The following is an 11,579-nucleotide window of genomic DNA, read 5'->3' as shown; positions in this document are numbered from 1 at the left end:
TTCTTGGATATTCTTGATCATTGACCTTAGCCATACACATTCCCTTCCAGCTTCATAAAGAGCAATTAATTCTGCATGATTTGATGATGTGGCCGTCAAAGTCTGCTTCGTGATTTCCAAGATATTGCAGTACCTCCATAAGTGAATACATATCCGGATTGAGACTTAGCCTTTTGTGGGTCTGAGAGGTAGCCAGCATCTGCATATCCAATGAGTGACGCATTGGGTCTTGACTGATAGAATAATCCGAGATCTTGTGTTCCTCGAAGATAACGTAATAAGTGTCTGACTCCATTCCAATGTCTCTTGGTTGGTGCATTGCTGTATCTAGCTAACAAGTTTACTGAAAAAGCTATGTCAGGTCGAGTATTGTTAGCCAAGTACATTAAAGCCCAATTGCACTTAGATATGGTACTTCAGGACCAAGAATCTCCTCGTTCTCTCTCGTGGTCTGAATGGATCATCTTTCTCATTCAGGGAACGCACTACCATTGGAGAACTTATTGGGTGGGCTTTGTCCATGAAAAAACGTTTCAGGATTTTTTCTGTATAGTTTGATTGATGGACAAAAATCCCATTTCTTAGATGTTCCATTTGCAGGCCAAGGCAAAATTTTGTCTTCCCGAGATCTTTCATCTCAAATTCTTTCATCAAGTATTTTGCAGTCGCTTCAAGTTCTCTAGGAGTTCCGATAATGTTCAAATCATCGACATATACAGCAATGATCGCGAATCCTGATTTAGATCGCTTAATGAAAACACAGGGACTGATTTGATTATTTTTGAATCCTTCTTTCAATAGGTATTCACTAAGACGATTATACCACATTCTTCCAGATTGTTTTAACCCATAGAGTGATTTTCTCAATTTTATTGAAAACATCTCTTTGGGCATGCAATTTTCTGGTAGTTTTAGTCCTTCAGGAACTTTCATATAAATATCTGTGTCAAGTGAGCCATACAAATATGCGGTCACTACATCCATCAATCTCATTTGCAATCCTTTCGAAACTGATAAACTTACCAGAAATCTTAGTGTAGTTGCATCGACTACTGGAGAATATGTCTCATCATAATCAATCCCTGGCATTTGCGAGAAGCCTTGGGCTACTAATCTTGCCTTATATCTAGTAACCTCATTTTTCTCATTTCGTTTTCTCACGAATACCCATTTGTACCCAACTGGTTTTACACCTTTTGGTATTTGGGTTATTTGACCGAATACTTCACGTTTTTCAAGTGATCTCAATTCTGCTTGAATTGCCTCTTTCCATTTTGGCCAATCTTTTCTACGGCGACATTCATCAACTGTATTTGGCTCTACATCATTTTCATCGTATGTCATTTCAACCGCTATCGAGTAAGCAAAAATTTCATTCAAGACAACATCTTTTCGATTCCATTGTCTCTTTGTAGAAACATAATTAATTGAAGTTTCATTGTTGTCTAGCTTTCATGTTCCTTTTCTTCTGGAACACGTTTCTCTTCATTTTTGTTTTCATCATGCTCTGTTGGGAGATTTATATTAATTTCGTTCGTTGTCTCCCCTTGCCTTTTCATTTTTCTCGGTTTTAAATCTTTAGAACCGGGTGGTCTGCCACGTTTTCGACGTGCTATTGACTCATTTTCAATTGCCTTATTGTCATTAGGAATTTCAATCCGTTCCGGAGCATTCGCAGCAGGTACATGTGACTTTGTCACTTTCTTAGAATCTGTGAATGCATCTGGCAATTGGTTTGCAATACTTTGCAGATGAACAATTTTCTTGACTTCTTGTTCACATGAATTTGTTCTCGGGTCCAGAAACGACATTTGCGATGCGTTCCATGTAATTTCCGATTTATATTTTGTGGGTCCACTTTCTCTCCCCCTAAGGATGGGAATACCGACTCATTAAAATGACAGTCGGCAAATCGAGCCGTAAATAGATCACCAGTTGTTGGCTCTAAATATTTGATAATTGATGGAGATTCAAATCCAACATATATTCCCATCCTTCTTTGTGGACCCATTTTAGTACGTTGGGGCGGAGCAATAGGTACATGTACAGCGCACCCAAAAATTCTCAAATGTGAGATATTCGGTTCTCGACCAGATACTAATTGTAATGGTGAGAATTTGTGATAGGCTGTCGGCCTTAATCTTATCAATGTTGCCGCATGTAATATAGCATGACCCCAAGTAGTAGATGGCAATTTTGACCTCATTATTAATGGTCTTGCAATTAATTGTAGTCTTTTGATTAATGATTCAGCAAGACCATTTTGTGTATGTACATGAGGTACGGGTGCTCAACAATAATCCCAATAGACATGCAATAGTCATTAAATGTTTGGGATGTAAATTCCCCAGCATTGTCTAATCTTATTTTCTTTATTGTATGATCTGGGAATTGAGTTCTTAATCGAATTATTTGAGCCAAAAGTTTTGCAAATGCAACATTTCTGCTTGACAGAAGGCTCACATGTGACCATCGAGTAGAGGCATCAATTAATACCATGAAATAACGAAATGGTCCACATGCAGGATGAATAGGCCCACAAATATCTCCTTGAATTCTTTCTAAAAACATTGGAGATTCAGTGGCAATCTTATTTATAGATGGCCTGATTATCAATTTGCCAAGTGAGCATGCAGAGCATGTTAATTCATTTGACCGAGGAATTTTGACATTCTTTATAGAGTGTCCATTTGAGTTTTCAATGATTCTATGCATCATTCCTGTGCCAGGATGGCCTAATCGGTCATGCCATAGAGTAAATGATTTTCTATTATCTAACTTCTGGTTAGATATCATATTAATTTCAATCGGACGTATATCTATGCGATATAGTCCCGAGGAAATTGCTGGCAATTTTTCATAGATGTATTTCTTGCCTTTTTCTCTGCCGTTAGGCATATGAATTCCTCTTTGTTCACGTCATTGTTTCCAAATGGTAACCATTCTGACGTACATCTTTGAAACTTATGAGGTTCCTTCGAGATTTACTCGAATATAATGCGTCATTAATTATCAATTTTGTCCCATTTGGAAATATAATGCAAGCTTTTCCAGAGCCTTCAATTAGCTTGGCTGTCCCAGAAATTGTACTAACATTTGCTTGGAATATTGTAAGTTTTGAAAAATACTCTTTATTTTTCAATATGGTGTGTGTTGTCCCACTGTCCAGGAGACATTGTTCTTTAGTTCCAACTTCTGATGAATTCATATCTTCATAAATAATAAATACGATGATTAGTATAAAAAAATACGTATTTTTATTAATAATAAAGGAACAAATACATGAAAGTGGATATTGAAGCAGTTTAAATAAACTAAGCACATTAATCGATTGTGATCTAAACAAACTTATTTTCAACTTCAGCATCATCCATAAAAAAATCTGAAACATCAAGGCTGGGCATGGATGTAGTGGCTTCATTAACAAAGTTTGCTTCAGCATTTTTTCCTTTGTTTTTTATTGAAGCTTGATATAGATCTACCAAATGTTTGGCAGTACGACATGTGCGGCCCCAGTGCCCAGTCATGCCACATCTATGGCAAGTATCATTTCCTTTATAGGACGTCTGCCTCTGATTTCCAGATGATTGTCCCCAATTTTTATCAGAATGTTTAAAATTATTATTTCTTGGGGAAAATCGGCCTCTTCCACGTCCACGCCCTCGGCCACGGTAATTACCACGTCCTCTCCCACGACCGTTGTAATTACCGCGTCCACCACTATGTATAGCATTTGCTTCTGGTGGATTAGAGCTTTCTATTGCATTTATCTCATGAGTGGCTGAAGACCCCGTAGGTCTAAGATTATGATTTTTCAGCAAAAGATCATTATTTTGTTCAGCCACAAGTAGTACTGAGATTAGCTCAGAGTACTTTTTGAAAGCTCTGAACCTGTATTGTTCTGCCAATATGATATTAGAGGCGTGGAAAGTGGAGAGCGTTTTGTTTATCATTTGCTCTTCTGTGATGGGATGATCACAATATCTTAACAATGATACAATTCTAAACAATGTTGAATTGTAATCACTGACCGTTTTAAAATCCTGGAACCTCAGATTGGTCCAGTCATAATGTGCCTTTGGGAGAAGCACATTTTTGTGATGCCCATATCTTTCATTTAGGCTATCCCATAGTTCTTTTGGATCATCCACAAGTAGATATTCACTTTTTAAACTTTCATGTAAATGATGTCTTAGGAGGACTAAGGCTTTTGCCTTTTCTTGTACAGTCGCAATTTTAACTGATGCGGCTGTTGTAGTTGCATCCCCTTGTAGGGTTGTCACATCTTTGATTGTATGTTCCAGTCCTTGGGCCTTTAAATTCATTTGGGCGTCCACCGTCCATTCTAAAAACTTTTGCCCAGATAGATCTAGTATGTTAAATTGTCTTTTCACTAGATCTCCCATTCTTTTGACTACAAATAGGTAAATATTTGAAATTAGTAATGATGATAAATCACTATATATATTATCTCCCCCTGTTTATATCATTATTATTATAGATAAATAATACAAAAAAAAAAACTAAAAATAGCATACAACAATAATGAAGCTAAAAAAAAACAAGAAAATACCAAAAATAGAAACAAAATACAACAAGTGAATAAACAAAAAAAAACTTCCTAAAATGCACTTAAAGACAAAAAAAATTGATATTCATGTGCATTTTTCGCCATTCTTCCGGGGGAAATTTTTTTTTTGTCTCCTATTTATGTATTAGGAGATATATCATTAATGCCATGAGGAGGAAAAAGAAACCGGCTATAAGAAATAAGTAGAGTTTTATTTTCCTAAAATCCTCTTCAAAAGAGGAAGATGAGGGTGGAGGACGGTTGTCGTCGGCGTTAAACATGGTGGCCGGAAGGTTGAGGAAGAAGGAAAAAAAATTTGTGGGTTTAGAGAAAGAAAAATCGGAAGAAGATAAGGGATATGTGGTGAAAATGGGGATGGTAATCCGCTTTTATAGAGGGTTATCCCTAACTGTGCAGTTCATATACAGTTAAAAAATATACAACGCAATAAAATTCTAATATTGACAAATATATATTAGAGCATGCTAGTAAATTGGTAATATAATATATGTAACTATAAATGCAAAAAAAGTAGAAGATTAGAGACAATAATATATAATAATGTTCTGAATGCTTGTTCCCTGCATACATACGACATTATTGCACATATAAGACATAATAATGCTATCATTTCACTAGGCCGTCCATATAGGTGGCAATAAAAAAAATTAACCTGTCCATATAGGCGGTTTAAGAGCAGATAAAATAAAATAACGTAAATAAAATGTCCTTGCCCTCCATGAAGGTGGCGTTAAAATTATTTGTTTTCTGCGTTAGTAGTATGGTGACGTTTACTACTAGTTTCTTCCTGTTCATCTCTATCTCTTTTATTACTGGGCGGAGGTTGATTTTCAGCTGGTTGTATAGGAGGGTTATTATTGGTGTTGGGAACAGGGGTTTGTGGGTTTTCTCTGGTATGAGTATTTGTACCGTTGTTACGGTTACTGGGTCGGGGCTGTATTACAGTTCCCCTCGCTGGGTTGGTAGTGAATGGCACATTGTTTCGCTCTATCCAAAAATAAATACCCGAGACAGAGACATTGTGTAAAACAATGTTAATCCCGTTACTTTGTTGGTCCATTCGGGTAGTAAAAGGTTGGGCTTGGAAAAAAATTTAAACTTAAAAACAAAATGGATGTAAAAATTTTAAAGATACCTTAAAAAAAATTTCCGGTAGAACACTCGTGCTGATAACGTGTTGTGAGAAATAGAGAGAGAAGTTATGCAAATATATCAGAGAGTATTGTATATTGCATTGATGTTCGGTGTATTCACAAATGGTAGTATTTATAGGCACAAACTTACTGTGTATTTGCATAAATCAACAAAAACGGCAAGAAAAACCTACCATGCATTGAATGCATGGCAGTGGAATTCATTGTGCTCAACAGTGGAATTGGTCATTCCACTGTTTTCACAACATCAACTAATTAATGTATGTCGATGTCCTCCAGGTTCCTAATGAATACAAAGAGCAGGAAATAATATCGCACCTATTCACACTTCCTTAAGGAAGCTAGCAGGAAATAATATCGCACCTATTCACACTTGCTTGAAATTATTTTTTTTATCTGATCTGAACTGATCTGATTACAAGATCTTATCTTTTAGATTTTTCTCAATATATAAGAAAAAATATAGTCATATGGGGTCTTGTTTGATTCGTCTCAATGAGTACTTTATTTTTTTTTTTATCAATTCTCAATGAGTACTTTATTAATATTCAATTATCATAATTTTTTCTAATATGTAATGAAAGATATTTATAGTAATAATAATTTTTAAATATAAGCATGATCTGAACTGATCTGAACTGAACTTATTTTTTCTGATCTGATCTGATTTGATTTGATCTGAAATAAGAAAAAATAAGGTGAATTGAACATAGCCTAAAATGTGCTAAAATGGATAATGGTAGACATGTGATTATTATGTTTTATCCTACACAATAAATAGTGATATTTTGGTTCAAAGAGAGTCGTCAATTAATTTTCAGGAAAAATCAATAAAATCAAAAACACAAGATTTTGATCCAGAGTGAATTTCCTTATTTAATGAAATATTCAAATACATGCACGTATATGATTTGCTTAATTGCATAAAATGACAAATGTGCTAAAGGTCGATTTTTTAACACATAAGATCTATTTTTGGTGATCACTTGATCTAAAAACACAAGATTATTACTAGGTACCTAAATTGATTGTCCTGATTATCTTATTAGGCGTGATTTAACTAATTTGCAGGTCTCATTTAGCAAACAATAATATGTTGAGTTATGATAGGTTGTCGTACACCCGTCAAAAATAATTCCTGCAAAACCTTCTAACAATGTAGTAGGGTAAGTAGGGTCGAATCCACAGAGAGATGGTCGTTTTAATCTAGCTTCTAAGATATGGAGAAACTAAACAAGATCAAGAATATGAATTAAAGTTATAAACTAATCAAACTACGAAAATCAAACTAAAAAGGATCTAAGGTAATGGTTCACCATGTTTATAACATAACCTATCAAAATATCATCAAATAGTTCAATCAATCAGATATCTAGAGCACATGTTAATCCTTGGTCAGGCATACCGCTCTCAAATCAACATATGCTAGTACGGTCGCTCAACATAATCAGATTTGCTAATTGTAGGTAAGCCTCTAAAGAGTACTATCTCTCGATCTATGACTCGATATTAGCAATATTTAATCAGACAATTGATCAGATTGCAAGATTAACAATAAAACACTAATCAATTAGAGAAATCAATAACTAATCAAACCATGAATAAATATCAATCAAATCATAACATATAAACATGGATTCCCAAAACCCTAGATATAAAACACTAGTAGAATAAATGCTATTTGCTGCAGTTAAAAAGTACCCTATTGCTGCGGTTTTGGGCGCGCGACAATTAAGGGGGCAGCAATAGGTAATAATTATATTGCTGCGGTTTTAAACCGCAGCAATATCTACAAATATTGCTGCGGTTTTCAGGCCAAACCGCAACAATATTATTATGTATTATCTAATTAACACGGAATATTGCTGCGGTTTTGGGCCAGAAACCGCGGCAATATGCTAATAATTAATAATAAAAAATAGGTATATTGCTTCGGTTCTTATTGAAAACCGCAGCAATATGTACAAATTTTTTTTTTTTTTTTTTTTTTGCATTTTGTCATCAAATCTGATAAAAAAAATGCTAAAAAAAATAAAACACAACAAATTCAAAGTAATGATAATCAGAACTTTCTCAGATAATTGATTTATCAACTTTCTCAGATAATTGAGATACCAATTTTCACAACATATGCATAAACAAAAACTGACTTCGAACATTTACATTATTCTTTACAAATCCGATAAATAACTAACTAAAGTATACATTTTATACACAATGTAAACAATAACATTGTTTTATACACAAAAAATATATAAAAATTAAATTAAATGAAATAAGAAACTGAAAATTAGAAAAAAGTAGAACGGAAGTGAGGCTGAGAGCCTGAGATCTATCGCCTGCCAGTGTGCCATGTTCACAAAGAACTCATCAGGCCAGTTTCACTCACAACCAGCCCGAAAAAGGCTCAGATCAGTCCACACGGTAAGAAAACGAACTCGTATAATCCAGCCCCAAATCAAACTAGCCCAACCAAATCTAAAAAAAACAGATTCCGGTGGGTGATACAAATCACAGATCTAAAAAAAAAAAAATCCTAAAATACAAATGTACTTATCTGAACAAAAGAAAAAACAAACAAACAAAAAAAAACCACCGGCGAACGACGAGGAGATGTAGCTCGAAACAAACAAACAAAAGAAAACAAAAAACAAACCAACTCGTATATTCAGGAACGAACGAAGATCTTGGTGATGTAGCTCGAAACGGATCTTGGTGAACGAACGACGAGGAGAGAGAGGAAAGCGAACGAAGATATGTGAACGAAGGAAATCACCGGCAAACGAACGAACGAATTCACCGACGAACGAACGAAATCACCGGCGAACGACGGTGGTCTTCGTCGACGATGAAGGTGAGAGGGCTTAAGTTGAACGAACAACCAAAAAAAACAGATCGGTGGTGGAGACAGCGAACACGGTGGTCTTCGTCGAAGATGAAGGTGAGAGGAGAGAGGATTGAAGGTGAAGGTAAGGTGAGAGGAGAGATGGCTGAAGCTGAGAGGAGAGAGGTAAGAGGAGAGAGGGCTAACAAAAAAAACCCTAACGGGCGTGTGAGTGGAGAGAAGACTGAAGGGGAAGGTAAGGTAAGAGGAGAGAGGGCTAATAAAAGATTAAAACGGCGTGTGAGTGGGAGAATGTGAAGAAACAAAACAACCCTAACGGGCTTGCGTTTTATACAATTTTTTTAAATATTGCTGCGGTTCTCATCAATAACCGCAGCAATATATCAAAATATTATTTTTTAATAATATTTTTATATATTGTTGCGGTTTTTTGCCAGAAACTGCAGCAATATATTTGGTCAAATAGTCAAAAAATTTCGAAAAATTTCTGTTGAAACCATATTGCTGCGGTTTTGGGCGGGAACCGCAGCAATATTGTTATTTTCTATTTTTTCTTTTCTTTTTGCGTGTTATATTGCTGCGTATAGGTAAAACCGCAGCAATACCACCGCAGCAATTAGCATTTATTCTACTAGTGAAAACTACTCTATCATGAAATAAATAATGAAATCTAAAACTATAAAAGAAAACATAATCAAAGAAATCAATGAAAAAAACTAAAAGAAATCCTGAATTAATGAAGGAGATGAAAACTAGTGTTTACAACTAAAAACTACAGAGAAAAAGAGAGGACTAAACTAAACCTAAAAACCTAAAGAATAACGTTAAAGGGGAGAGGAGAGAGAAAAAGAATGAAAACCTATCTAAATAATATCTTTTAACCTAATATGACTAGGAAAGTAATTTACAAGATAAGGAAAGTCTTAATTAAACAGTGCAATCTTCCAAAAGGCATAACTCCTTGACTAGAAGCATCCTCGGGGCGTGCCACCTATCGTTGGAAAGCTCTTCAAGTCTAGTTTCTAAATCTTCTGGAATTACTTGGTTTTAATAAGCACATCAAAATTTATGATCAGAAGAGTAGACGTGAGTCCTTTTTCACATTCCTTCTAATGATTTTCCGCTTCGTTTTTACTCAAACTCGTACTATAAAATATCCATACGATCCTTATGCATTGTAGCTTCTTTCCAAGTGCTCCTAATCCTCAAGCTTAGCTAATCATACTCCAAATATGTTATCAGTGCCTGAAATTCATCAAAAATAAGAAAACATACCGAATAGGAGTAGAAAAGTATAACTTAAGAATATAATGCAAGAATGAACCTAAATATGAAACTAAATGCTCTAAAATGCAACCTAAATGCACCTAAAAACTATATGAAAAAATGACTTATCAAGTTATCATTCAATTGCAAATAAAAGACATAATAAATATTCAAGACACATAATATTCATGAAAATGAATAGGAGAAGAGGAAAGATTATACGATCACAAAATATATACAAGAATACATCTTTGATGAACTTAATCCCTGCAATATGAAAATAAAACAATTAGTATAAAAGGAATTAAATTGGTATTGACCCTAAAGATTTATACCTTAGTCGCCTAGGTCTTACATATTGTATGGACGTTGGAGGATTCAATAATTAGCCTTGAAAAAATGAAGAACTTGAATGAAGATTCAAAAATGGAAGAATGAAACTTTATCAGATTGACCCTGTTTGAATATGATTTGTACTAGTAATTTATGCACGCGATGCGTGCAATAGTATATTAATATTAATAGTAACACCAAAAAGTGTTAAAAAACTAACTTAAATGTGTAATATTTATGGTGAATATTTGATGACCGTTATGATTTTTTATTTGCATTGCTAGTGTAAGTCGAGGTAGGATATGTTATCGTGTATTTGAAAGAATATTCAACAGCTCTCCTTTTAAACAACAATCTAAGTTATGTTATTTATTTATTTAAAATACATATATTTTATATGCGTATTTTATGAGTAGTAGTTCAATTTAATTTCATTGGATAATATAGGTTTTTAGGCATACTATGGTGAGTAGTATTTCAATAAAAAAAATTATAAATTGATATTATCTGATGATGTATGTTTATGTCTTTAGTTATTTATTATCACAATTGATTGTGCTCCTCAAAAAATTTAAAAAATGAATATTCTCTAGTTTAGTTTCTTAATTCTTTTATGGTTTGTTAATACATGTTATTTGAAATTGTTATTTCAACTGAGAGTTTAGATAGTAGGAATCTTGCAAATCTTTTTTTTTTAATAATTGTTTGAAAATTGATTTAGTCATCAATTTATATTTTCAATTGTGAGTTTTCTCTTTTTACACATTTTTATATATTTCTTTTTGGTAATGTAAAACTTTCTTTACTACCCATATTTGCAAATAAGGAAAGAATTGAGAAAATCTTTTCTTTATTATTTTTTGTTAGATTAAGGGTATATAAGTATTTTCAAAAGGGGACACTATAGCTTCCCCACTAGCTTATATAATAGAGATATGGTTTAGGAGTACAGCTAGGGATGTTAAAGATGGTATTAGAGCCAGGGCCTATTCTAGTGTCCTATAACGCCTACGGGGCTGCAGACTCTTTAAAGGAAGGGAGAAGGTGCGTGCTTAAACTCTTGGCTATCCCACATCGTCGGAAGTTGAGAAGAACAAAGCCTTCTTTTATATAGGTGTGGACACCTCAAACTAGTAGAGGCATTTTGGATAGGATTTCGGTCTTGCACCAAAGCAAATTCTTGCGGAGTAGGACCCAAAGAGGACAATATCTACTAGTGGGCTCTTGAACACCTAGAGGTGTTATAGTTTAGATGTATTTGAAAGAGGTTTTGGAGTGTTTATATATGTTGAAGTATATGTAAAAGTCTGTGAGAAAATACGATTGAAAACGGTGTATTTATAATGCAAAATACGACCAAGTTTTGGAAAACATAAGTTGCGGGATAAAA

This window comes from Beta vulgaris, chromosome 3 (assembly GCF_026745355.1).
Source record: "Beta vulgaris subsp. vulgaris cultivar EL10 chromosome 3, EL10.2, whole genome shotgun sequence".
NCBI classification, from domain to species: Eukaryota; Viridiplantae; Streptophyta; class Magnoliopsida; order Caryophyllales; family Amaranthaceae; genus Beta; species Beta vulgaris.
The sequence above is the reverse complement of the archived record's forward strand: the minus strand, read 5'-3'. Positions refer to the sequence as shown.